The 10988-nt window shown below is 42.1% G+C and overlaps 1 non-coding gene across 1 annotated transcript; it reads left to right on the top strand.

Moving 5' to 3' along the window:
- The first annotated feature begins 3364 nt into the window (after positions 1 to 3364).
- On the top strand, positions 3365 to 3436 carry trnat-cgu (transfer RNA threonine (anticodon CGU)). The gene has a single exon. It is a non-coding gene; the product is annotated as a tRNA-Thr (tRNA).
- The last annotated feature ends 7552 nt before the right edge of the window (positions 3437 to 10988 follow it).

The raw sequence follows: 10988 nt of genomic DNA, 5'->3' as shown, positions 1-10988 counted from the left end.
TCGGTCTAACAACCGGTAACCCCGTGCAGAATAAATCTTGTGGAAAAAAAATCAAATTTTGGAGAAAGTTTCAGTACGGCAGGAAACTTCAAACAGCAGAGTGGGACTGTATACGGCTTCAGTTGAGATCTGATGAACTGTTGGCGTTACTGTACGACGGTTTAACTGACATTCACCACCGTGAGCATCGGCGCGCACATATATATCGCAGAATCACTCAGCTGAAGCCCGGAGATGGTCAAGCTAGCGAATTTCGCCGAGCTCTCGTGTGTTGCAGAATAACGATTTCTTGCAAAATCTGCCGGCTTTTCTGACTCGCTGGCGTATTTCAACAGATTAAACTCGATCACTGCGTCTGCGTGTTGCTGGTACCAAAGCATATCGTAGCTGCCAGTCATTGTAGTTTCTTAGGTGCAGTTCAAAGTGACCTTTTCTCCTTCTGTTTGCACGGCTGTCGACAGCGTCTGAGTTACAGAATCTCCGTGAGTCCCACCTGAGAAACAGGTTCAAACCGGAAAAATAAATCAGACTGGCGGAGATAAATTTGTATTAAACTTAAGTCTCCTGGCAGGAGAAATGGAAACGTATTCGATAGGTAGGATCTTAACTGCAGTGCTAAGAACAACGAATTTCTCGGGTGGTGGAGGAAGCACTTGATATTCCCGGGTAAAAAAATCCCTACCGAAAAGTGATACAATGACGAGCAGAGGCACGTGGAGGATCCGCATGGTGCTGCTTGACGCTGTCGCTGTTCAGTCTCCGAATCACCCAGTCAGAGCAGAAATACGAGTCACCACACCCACTGCCCTGCTGAGACAACCATTGACAAGCTGGGAGCATCTCCATCTATCTGTGTAGTAACACAGTGCAGGTAAGACCGCCCAGAGCGAAAGCAGCAAATCAGAGCCGTGGGTGGAGCCTCCTCTGTGTCACACCCTGAGCGGATTGGAAAAGCGGTTTAACGATGGAAAGTGGGCGGACGTTCTGCTCTGCTGCATCCGCAGCTGAAGGAGGGGAGAGGATGATAGTCGGTAGAGAGCTGTTTGTTGTCAAAATGCTTCTGACCGCTGAACAGATTGACTGAGGTAGAAATGAAGAGATGCACGAAGGACTGACATAATATCAGTCATTCATCTGATGTACAAGATAGATTTCCATTGAAAACGTCTCGCACATTCACAGTGGAATATAAAGGCAGAAATCCAAATTTTCATCAGTGCTCTTGAACAAAACCGTCAGATACATTTTGCCACAAACTAAATCAAGTTTAAATTTCTGAACTAATGAGTGAGAATCACGTACACATTGAGGTGTGGCAAAATAATCCGGAAGCAGATTGGTTTTGTCCACCAGGCGGAAGCACAAGCCCAAGACCGACTTGGTTTCTTCGGGTTGGTAACGCCAGAAATAAGTCATAAATTTGATTGACATAATTGATTTAACCGCCCATTTGTTATGATGCCCAACGATTTTCTGCTTAGCTGAAATCAGAATGGAAAAGGCTAGAAGCAGCCATAAAGTCAGACAGCATCAGGATTCGATCTGAATTGTTTGCTGTGTTTCTATTTCCACAGATACACACTCATCTGATGAGTCTTTTTCAGAATTTAGGGCCACTGAATGCACTCGGCCATTTGAACTGGATGCTGTAGGCTTACAGTAACTTCCAGAAAAGCGAGAGTCCAGTATTTCTGGAGGTGCCGACCTTGGGACCAGAATTAAACTGAGGGCCTTTTGCTACTTCTGACATCATACAGCAGTACCACTTCTGCAAGTTAGAAAAGTTACTCTCCTCTCATACCCACCATGTCCGGCCAGAGCCCCCCGAATGCTTCCTCAACTATGAGGAAAACAATCCAAATTTCTTCAGTACATCCACATAACTGAAACTCGGCACCAGTAGAATCATGTTTGCAGATCCTTCTGGAGCACTTGCGAATTTTTTTATGCATTTCCTCAATCGTGGTTTTGAATAATAGATGAAGTATACAGTATCAGTTATTATAAAAAGTGTCCAGGATTTTCTCCTTCAAAAAGAATTTATCATGACTTCCTTGCTTTTGCACTCCGTAGGTTTAATGAGCACATTCTATCCCGCCTTTCCGTTCATAAACCTGTTCATAAATATAACTGATTTGTACGAAAATGTAGATGGGCTAATGAGTAAGGTTGTACGCGCCACAAAAATTGGCGGGGTTCTGGAGGTGAAGAAGGTTGTCAAAGGATACAGCAGGATTCAGATCAGTTTCTAGAAAATGGGGAATAATAGGAAATGGAGTTTAATCCAGAGAAGTATGAGGAGTTGTACTTTGGGAGATCAATGTAAGTGGAAAGTACACAGCAGATAGTAGGACCGTTAAGAGCATTGAGGTACAGAGGGATATTGGAGACAGAATCGATTACTCACTGAGAAAGTCAATACAGATAGATAGAATGGTAAGAAAGTCGTATGGCATGATTGCCTTCATCAGTCGAGGTATTGATCTGCGGGAGGAGGCAGGGAAGACATTCAATCCCTGTAAAATCTGCGTCTTCTCCCTGAACAACTGACGGCAACAAGAGCGAGAGAACCGAAAATATCCCGCAGGATCTAAAGTAACAGCTGCCGTCAATTGTAGTTCAACAAGGTTTCCGAAAGAGAATGTCTCCCATAAGCTCTTTGAAATAAAAATTCAGTTCAAGTCCCCTCAGTGCTCGCAACTGAAATTGTCGGGTATTTCCGTGACCGGAGAATGGGATTGCTATTATTGTCCAAAGAAGATGCTACGGATAAACTTGCATCGAATTGAAGACAAAAATCCGGGAGGAACACGGAGAAAATTCTGGAGGAATATGCTGAGATCCTTCTGCATTTTGTGTGTGTTGTTCCAAATTTTAGCATCTGCAGAATCTCGTGTGTCTCCAATCTAGGAAGAACTTCTGTTTCATTCCACCAGAGAGCAGCAAATGTGTGGGAACACCCAACTTCAGCAGCCTGACTGTGCTACGTCTCGTGGCGCAATTTTGTCTGACAATCTTCATCATCTGTCGCGGCCAGTTTTGTCATCATTTGTCCTGATCGTGTGTCCACGATTCTGCGTTTTCAGCGTCCTGACACGAGTCGAATTCCCGGTCAGGGAATGGCGACAACTTCATGTCATTTATGCAGCCAGAATTGGCAGAACTCCTCTCGGTCCTGAACCCCTTCTTCAATTTCAGCACCACCCCCGCTGCCTGAACGTTCACTTACGCTTTCTGCTATAGGACTCCATCGCTGCACAATTCGTGAAGTTTACTGGCAAGCATTGGCGAAGATACAGAGTTTGGTAATTTATTTGTTATCCGACTCTACCTCTGTCTAAGTGCCGATCGTATTTACGACTGAGGCGCGGTGGCTAAGTGGTAAGGCGTCGGTTTCGTAAACCGAAGATAGCGGGTTCAAATCCCGTCTGTGCCTCCCGATATTTACTTCACGCCGCGGCTGTTGATATTTACTTAACTTTCGTATTGTGCAGCTGAACGTCTGATTTTGCTTCATTATGGACTGGCAACAGCACAACAGGTATCGCTGGTCCTTTTATCCCGTTGTTAAAGCCGGGCTTTTAAACAGGTGAATCTTTTGTCGAACTCTCACCGGTGATCATCGAGGGACAGAAGTACACAACATTCTGACTCCATAAAGTCGACGTTTTCGTTCCATTCGTCAGCGGCACGTCCACCTGCGTGATGTCTCAAACCAGACATACATTACAATCTTCACTCACCTGTTCTCCGTGCACAGACTGACAGATTTCTGCCGGAATTAAGGGGCGCGGCAGATCTCTCAGGCAGTTTCGTTGGGAGAAACAAACTGATGGAACAACTCAGTGGATCAGGTAGCGTTTGCAGAAATAAATGAGTTACAGGGAAAAGGTTGAGTAGGTTAAGATTTTATTCCCTGGAGCGCACGACAATGAGGGGAGACCTTATGGAGTACACAAAATTAGGAGGGATGTAGACAGGGTGAATACATGCAGGCTTTATTCCCTCAAGTTGGGTGAGAATGGATCTAGAGGTCATGGGGTTAGGGTAAAGGTGAAATATTTAAAGGGATTCTGAGGGTGAACTACTTCACTCAGAGGGTGGTGCAAGTGTGGAATATGCTGCCAGCGACAGTGGTAGATGCGGGTTCAATTGCAAAATTAAAGAGAAGTTTGGATAGGTGTACGAATGAGAGAGGTACGGACGGCTATGTTCCAGGTGCAAGGAGACGGGACAAGGCAGAAAACTAGGCCAGTATCAACTACATGGGCTGAATATCCTGTTTCTGTGCTGTTACGGACTCAGTGAAAGTCCCTTTAAGATAGAGAGTGTGTGTGTATGTGTGTGTGGGGCGTGCTTACGTCAATAGAAGATAAAGGACGTAATGACGTTGTTGAAGAAGAAGAAGAAGAAGAAGAAGGAGAGAGAGAGAAGGGAGAGAGACACCAGCCTGCTTGTTTTCTCTATCGATGGATGAGAAACAATAACTGTGTTTGCCACTGAAATCCATGTATGGAAGTTGGAAGTAATCCGGTGGAGTTCACTTTGTTGCTGACCTGTAGAAGGAAACAGGTATTTGTGTGTGGACGACCACGGTTCGGATGCTTTTCGGGGTGAGGAAGTCACTACCGAGTAAACACTGAAGTGTCGTTTGGGTTCCATCGTGGAACATCTGGATTTCGTATGTACTCTCTCTATGTTTTTCTACATCTACATCTTATCTTCAGACAACGGTGGTTGTTGAAGAAGCCCTTGCTCATGTTTCACCTTATGGCTTGCGGAACTGAACTTTAAGAACCATTCAGGAACTGGGAGTTTTGGACTTTGTCACACACACACACGAAGAGTTTAGTTTTGGGGTTAACGTTCGAGGTTTAACATTCTTGAATTCTAACATACTAACATTTTTTACTTTTATTTTACGTATTATCATAAGTAGTGATTAATAAAATAGTTTTTAACACTGAATCATGCTCAGTGTGTTTCTTTTGTTGCTGGTTTGTGACAAAATTGGGGGCTCGTCCGGGATCGTTCCCAAAGTTAACGAGTGTCGTCTGGGATCGTTCCCCAGATTGACGAGATTTGTTCGGGATTCAATCCAAAGATTTTTGAGGGACGTCTGATAAATTCTTTTTAATTGGCTTGTGTGTGTGGAAACCAGCAGCAATGGATATTAAGGCATTTTTGGAGTCACCAACCCAAAAGGGATTGGAGGTGGCGAAAAACGATGATCTGATAAAGATTGCTACAAGGCTAAACCTTACAGAAGTAAAGCAGTCTATGAGAAAGGCAAATATTCAGAGACTGATAGCTGGCCATTATGTGGAAAAGAAAGTGTTTGAGAAGGAAGTGTTAAAACAGTTTCCTGGCAGTGAAATAGCAATTTCTGAGGCACAGGTGCAGCTGGCAAAGATAGAGGCTGAACGAGAACAAAATAAATTAGAAGCTGAACGAGAGCAAAAGAGATTAGAGGCCGAACGAGAGCAAACCCAGTTAAAGATAGAAGCTGAACGAGAGCAAACCCAGTTAAAGATAGAAGCTGAACGAGAGGAAAAGAGATTAGAGGCCGAACAAAAGAAATTAGAGACTGAACAAAAGCTAACTCAGATGAAGATAGAGGCTGATCTAGCAATGAAGCAGATGGAATTGAAGAAGATGGAGCTGGATAACGAGGAGAAAAAGAGGCAGCATGAGTTACAAATGAAGCGTAGGAGTTCGGAATCTGATTCTGATGATGGTTTTTCAGCCAGCAGGGAGGTTCGATTAGTCCCTCCTTTTGAGGAAGATCAGGTTGATCAGTATTTCCAACATTTTGAAAAGGTTGCTGTGAGTTCAAACTGGCCAAGGAAAGGATGGGCTCTTATGGTACAGAGTGTGATTAAAGGTAAAGCTCAAAAAGCTTATTCTGCTTTGTCTGTTGAGGATGCAGCTGATTATACAAAGGTAAAACAAGCTATATTGAAGGCCTATGAATTGGTCCCTGAGGCTTATAGACAAAAATTCAGAGACTTGAGGAAATCTGCAGATCAGACTTATATGGAATTTGCCAATGGAAAGAGAATATGTTTTGAACGATGGTGCCTGGCTAAAAATGTAGATGGGGATTACGATAAATTGACAGAATTGATACTGGTGGAAGACTTTAAAAGATGTGTTCCAGTTGAATTAACAACATATTTAAATGAAAAGGCAGTGGAAACTTTACAAGAAACTGCTAGGTTGGCAGATGATTATGCTTTAACCCATAAATCCAAATGGGGACAACCTAAAACCTTTCAAAAGAGTTACAAAGACAATCCAGGTAAACCGGAGATTAAATTGGGAGGTAATCAAAAAGGAAAAGATGAAAAGAAGCCAGGGCTGGAGAAATCTGTTGAGCGTACTTGTTATTACTGTAGGAAACCTGGCCACGTGATATCTAATTGTGCCCTTTTGAAGAAAAAGAAGGAAGCTGGGCCCAATGCTTGCTTTCAGGCAATTAAAAATCAAAAAGGTTTAGGAGATGCTGTTAAAGATCAGTCCTTGCAAGAGGGAAAAGCGGAAAAGTTGGAGGAGGTGAGAAAAGAATTCCGTTCTTATGTATCAGAGGGTTTTGTTTCACTGAATGATGAGTCACCCCAGGTGCCAGTGAAAATTCTTAGAGATACTGGGGCTAGTCAATCTCTCTTGCTGGACAGTGTTTTAAATTTTGGTGAAGAAAGTGACACTGGTGAAGTAAATCTAATACGAGGCGTTACAGGTGAGACCATGTCTGTCCCTTTTCACAGGGTGATTTTAAAGTCAAAGTTCGTAGAAGGACCAGTCGAGATAGGGATAAGACCTAGTTTGCCAGTGGAAGGAGTTTCTTTGTTATTGGGAAATGACCTTGCAAATGGAGAAAGTGATCCTGTGGTACGGTTAACAACCAAACCAAGGATTGATGAGTCTGAGGATGATTCAGATGTTTACCCATCATGTGCGGTGACTCGAGCTAGAGCTAAAGAATTAGCCAAGACAGACAGTCCGGTGCAGTCTGATGTAGTTCCTTGTGACAGTCCTAAACAGGAAGAAAATTTTGATGCCTTATCTGAGACTTTTCTGTCTTCACTGGAGGATCAACATCCTTATAGTGAGCCTGAATTTAAAGATTTGTCTTTGTCAAGGAAGGATTTTATGGTGGAACAGACAAAGGACCTGAGTTGACAGAATTGAAAGAAAAAGCTCTCTCATGTGAGGAGATTGAAAAAGTGCCAACTGGATACTATGTCAAAAATGGAGTGTTAATGAGGAAATGGAGACCTCCTCATGTTCCTGTTAATGAGGAATGGGAAGTTATTCATCAGGTTGTTGTTCCAAAAGTTTATAGGGATGAGATTTTAAACCTGGCCCATAGTATGCCTTTGGGTGGTCATTTTGGTGTGAATAAAACTGTAGGGAAGATCTTGAAACAATTCTATTGGCCTGGTTTGAGAAAAGATGTGGTGATGTTTTGTCGAACCTGCCACACATGTCAGATGGTAGGTAAACCAAATCAAAAACCCCCTGTGGCTCCTTTGAAACCAATTCCTGCTTTTGGTGAACCCTTTTCGAAGGTGATTGTGGACTGTGTTGGCCCCTTACCAAAGTCTAAGACTGGAAATCAGTATTTGTTAACCATCATGTGTGCCACTTCTAGATTTCCAGAGGCAATACCCCTTAGAAATATTAAGGCCAAGACGGTGTCAAAGGCTCTTGTAAAATTTTTTACCTTGTTTGGTTTGCCAAAAGAAATCCAATCTGATCAAGGTAGTAATTTTATGTCAAAAAGTTTTCAACAAATAGTCTATGAGCTGGGAGCAAAGCAGATTGTATCATCTGCATATCACCCAGAATCTCAAGGAGCTCTGGAGAGATTTCATTCTACTCTCAAAAATATGCTGAAGACTTATTGCTTTGAAAACACCAAGGATTGGGACGAAGGTATCCATTTACTTTTGTTTGCCGTTAGAGAATCGATCCAGGAGTCAATCGGATTTAGTCCGTTTGAGCTTGTGTTTGGACATAGGGTGAGAGGACCTTTGGAGTTGTTGAGAGAGCAATGGGTTAATGAGGAAGTTCACTTGAGTCTGTTGGACTATGTCCAAAAATTTAAAACTCGGTTGGAGAGAGTCTGCCAGCTAGCGAGAGAGAATCTGAAAACAAGCCAGATAAGAATGAAGACATATTTTGATAGACGTGCTCGGCCTAGGACATTCGCAGTGGGGCAAAAGGTGTTGGTATTTTTCCCTAGCCAAAATAATCCCTTGCAAGCTCGCTTTTCTGGACCCTATGTTATTGAATCTCGAGTGACTGATCTAACATATATAATCAAAACACCAGATAGACGCAAGAAAACACAACTCTGTCATGTAAACATGCTAAAACCTTATTATGAGAGGGATTCAGTTGTGGCCTTGGTGGATGGTGAAAAGGTTGTTTCTAGAATGCCTGATGTTGATGTTGAGGAAGGCCAATTTAGACCAAATATTGTTCCATCGAAACTGAAAAACCAAAATATCCTGGAGAACCTTGAAACGAAGTTGGACCATTTACAAGTTTCACAAAAACAACAGATGAGAGAATTAATTTTAAAATTTAAAAATCTGTTCCCAGATGTTCCAAACAGAACATCGATAATTACCCATGATGTTGATGTTGGGGATGCAAAACCAATCAAACAACACCCATATCGAATGAATGTGGAAAAAAGTAAACTTGTTGATCAGGAAATAAAATACATGTTGGAAAATGATATTATTAGACATTCTACTTCAAATTGGAGTTCGCCCTGTGTTATTGTACCTAAACCTGATGGAACTGTTAGATTTTGCACAGATTACAGGAAAGTGAATGCTGTAACAAAGTCAGATGCTTACCCTATTCCTAGAGTGGATGATTGCATAGACAGAGTGGGAAAGGCAAAATTTCTTACAAAGATTGACTTATTAAAAGGGTACTGGTGTGTTCCATTAACAGATAGAGGAAGGGAGATTTCAGCCTTTGTAACCCCTTCTGGATTGTATGAATACAATGTTTTGCCATTTGGAATGAAAAATGCTCCGGCAACATTTCAAAGAATTATTAATTCAGTGATTCATGGGTTAAAACATACAGATGCCTACATTGACGACTTAGTGACTGGGAATGATACATGGGAGGATCACATCTCTGCGTTAGAAAGGTTGTTTGAAAGACTTTCCAAGGCTAACCTTACAGTTAACTTGGCTAAAAGTGAATTTGGCCATGCCACTGTGACGTATCTTGGTTATGTTGTAGGTCAAGGCAAGCAAGCTCCTGTTCAGGCAAAAGTTCAAGCAATATCTGAGTTCCCTATTCCCACAGGTACGAGGACTGTTAGAAGATTTTTGGGAATGGTTGGATATTATCGAAAATTTTGTAAAAATTTTGCTGATATTGCTCTTCCCCTAACTAATCTTCTGAAGAAGGGAGTAAAGTTTGTTTGGACAGATTCTTGTCAAGAAGCATTTGAGAAGCTGAAAGCCATTTTATGCTACCATCCTGTGCTCAGAACACCTGACTTTGAAAAGCCATTTTCATTAGCAGTAGATGCCAGTGATGAAGCTGCAGGAGCTGTGTTGTTGCAGAAGGGTGACCTTGATGATATTGACCATCCTGTAGCTTACTTTTCAAAGAAATTTAATGAGCATCAAAAGAATTATTCCACCATAGAGAAAGAATTACTGTCGCTTGTTTTAGCCTTGCAACATTTCAGTGTATATGTTTGCACCGCTCAGAAACCATTGACTGTGTATACAGATCATAACCCATTGGTGTTTCTGAGCCGAGTCAAAAACAAGAACAGAAGGCTGTTAAACTGGAGTTTAATTTTGCAAGAGTTTGATCTCATGATAACTCACATTAAAGGCAAAGATAATGTGATTGCTGATTGTCTTTCCCGATGTTAAATGGGAAACATGTATCTGTACTAATCTGATAGTCTGTAGTTGTGTAACATGATAATTATTAACATTACTAACTGTATGCGCGGTTGAATTTTTCTTGGGAAAATTTTTTTTTAGGTGGGAGGTGTTACGGACTCAGTGAAAGTCCCTTTAAGATAGAGAGTGTGTGTGTATGTGTGTGTGGGGCGTGCTTACGTCAATAGAAGATAAAGGACGTAATGACGTTGTTGAAGAAGAAGAAGAAGAAGAAGGAGAGAGAGAGAAGGGAGAGAGACACCAGCCTGCTTGTTTTCTCTATCGATGGATGAGAAACAATAACTGTGTTTGCCACTGAAATCCATGTATGGAAGTTGGAAGTAATCCGGTGGAGTTCACTTTGTTGCTGACCTGTAGAAGGAAACAGGTATTTGTGTGTGGACGACCACGGTTCGGATGCTTTTCGGGGTAAGGAAGTCACTACCGAGTAAACACTGAAGTGTCGTTTGGGTTCCATCGTGGAACATCTGGATTTCGTATGTACTCTCTCTATGTTTTTCTACATCTACATCTTATCTTCAGACAACGGTGGTTGTTGAAGAAGCCCTTGCTCATGTTTCACCTTATGGCTTGCGGAACTGAACTTTAAGAACCATTCAGGAACTGGGAGTTTTGGACTTTGTCACACACACACACGAAGAGTTTAGTTTTGGGGTTAACGTTCGAGGTTTAACATTCTTGAATTCTAACATACTAACATTTTTTACTTTTATTTTACGTATTATCATAAGTAGTGATTAATAAAATAGTTTTTAACACTGAATCATGCTCAGTGTGTTTCTTTTGTTGCTGGTTTGTGACAGTGCTGTGACTATGTCTCCAAATGGACAATCGACGACTCAAGTCGAGACCTTCATCCGACCAACTGGAAGTGTCTCGTTCCGAAAGGTCGACCATAACTTTTCTTCTACAGATGCTGCCCGATCCGATGAGTTCCCGCAGCAGATTATTTGCTCCAGACATCCGTCATTTTTGGCTCCACTTTCGTTTGTTTGTGGGAAGGGGTGTTTCTGATCTTCGGTGCCTTTCTAC

This window comes from Pristis pectinata, chromosome 12 (assembly GCF_009764475.1).
Source record: "Pristis pectinata isolate sPriPec2 chromosome 12, sPriPec2.1.pri, whole genome shotgun sequence".
In the NCBI taxonomy this organism is placed as follows: Eukaryota; Metazoa; Chordata; class Chondrichthyes; order Rhinopristiformes; family Pristidae; genus Pristis; species Pristis pectinata.
Note: the sequence above shows the minus strand (reverse complement) of the source record. Positions and strands in the feature narration are given on the sequence as shown.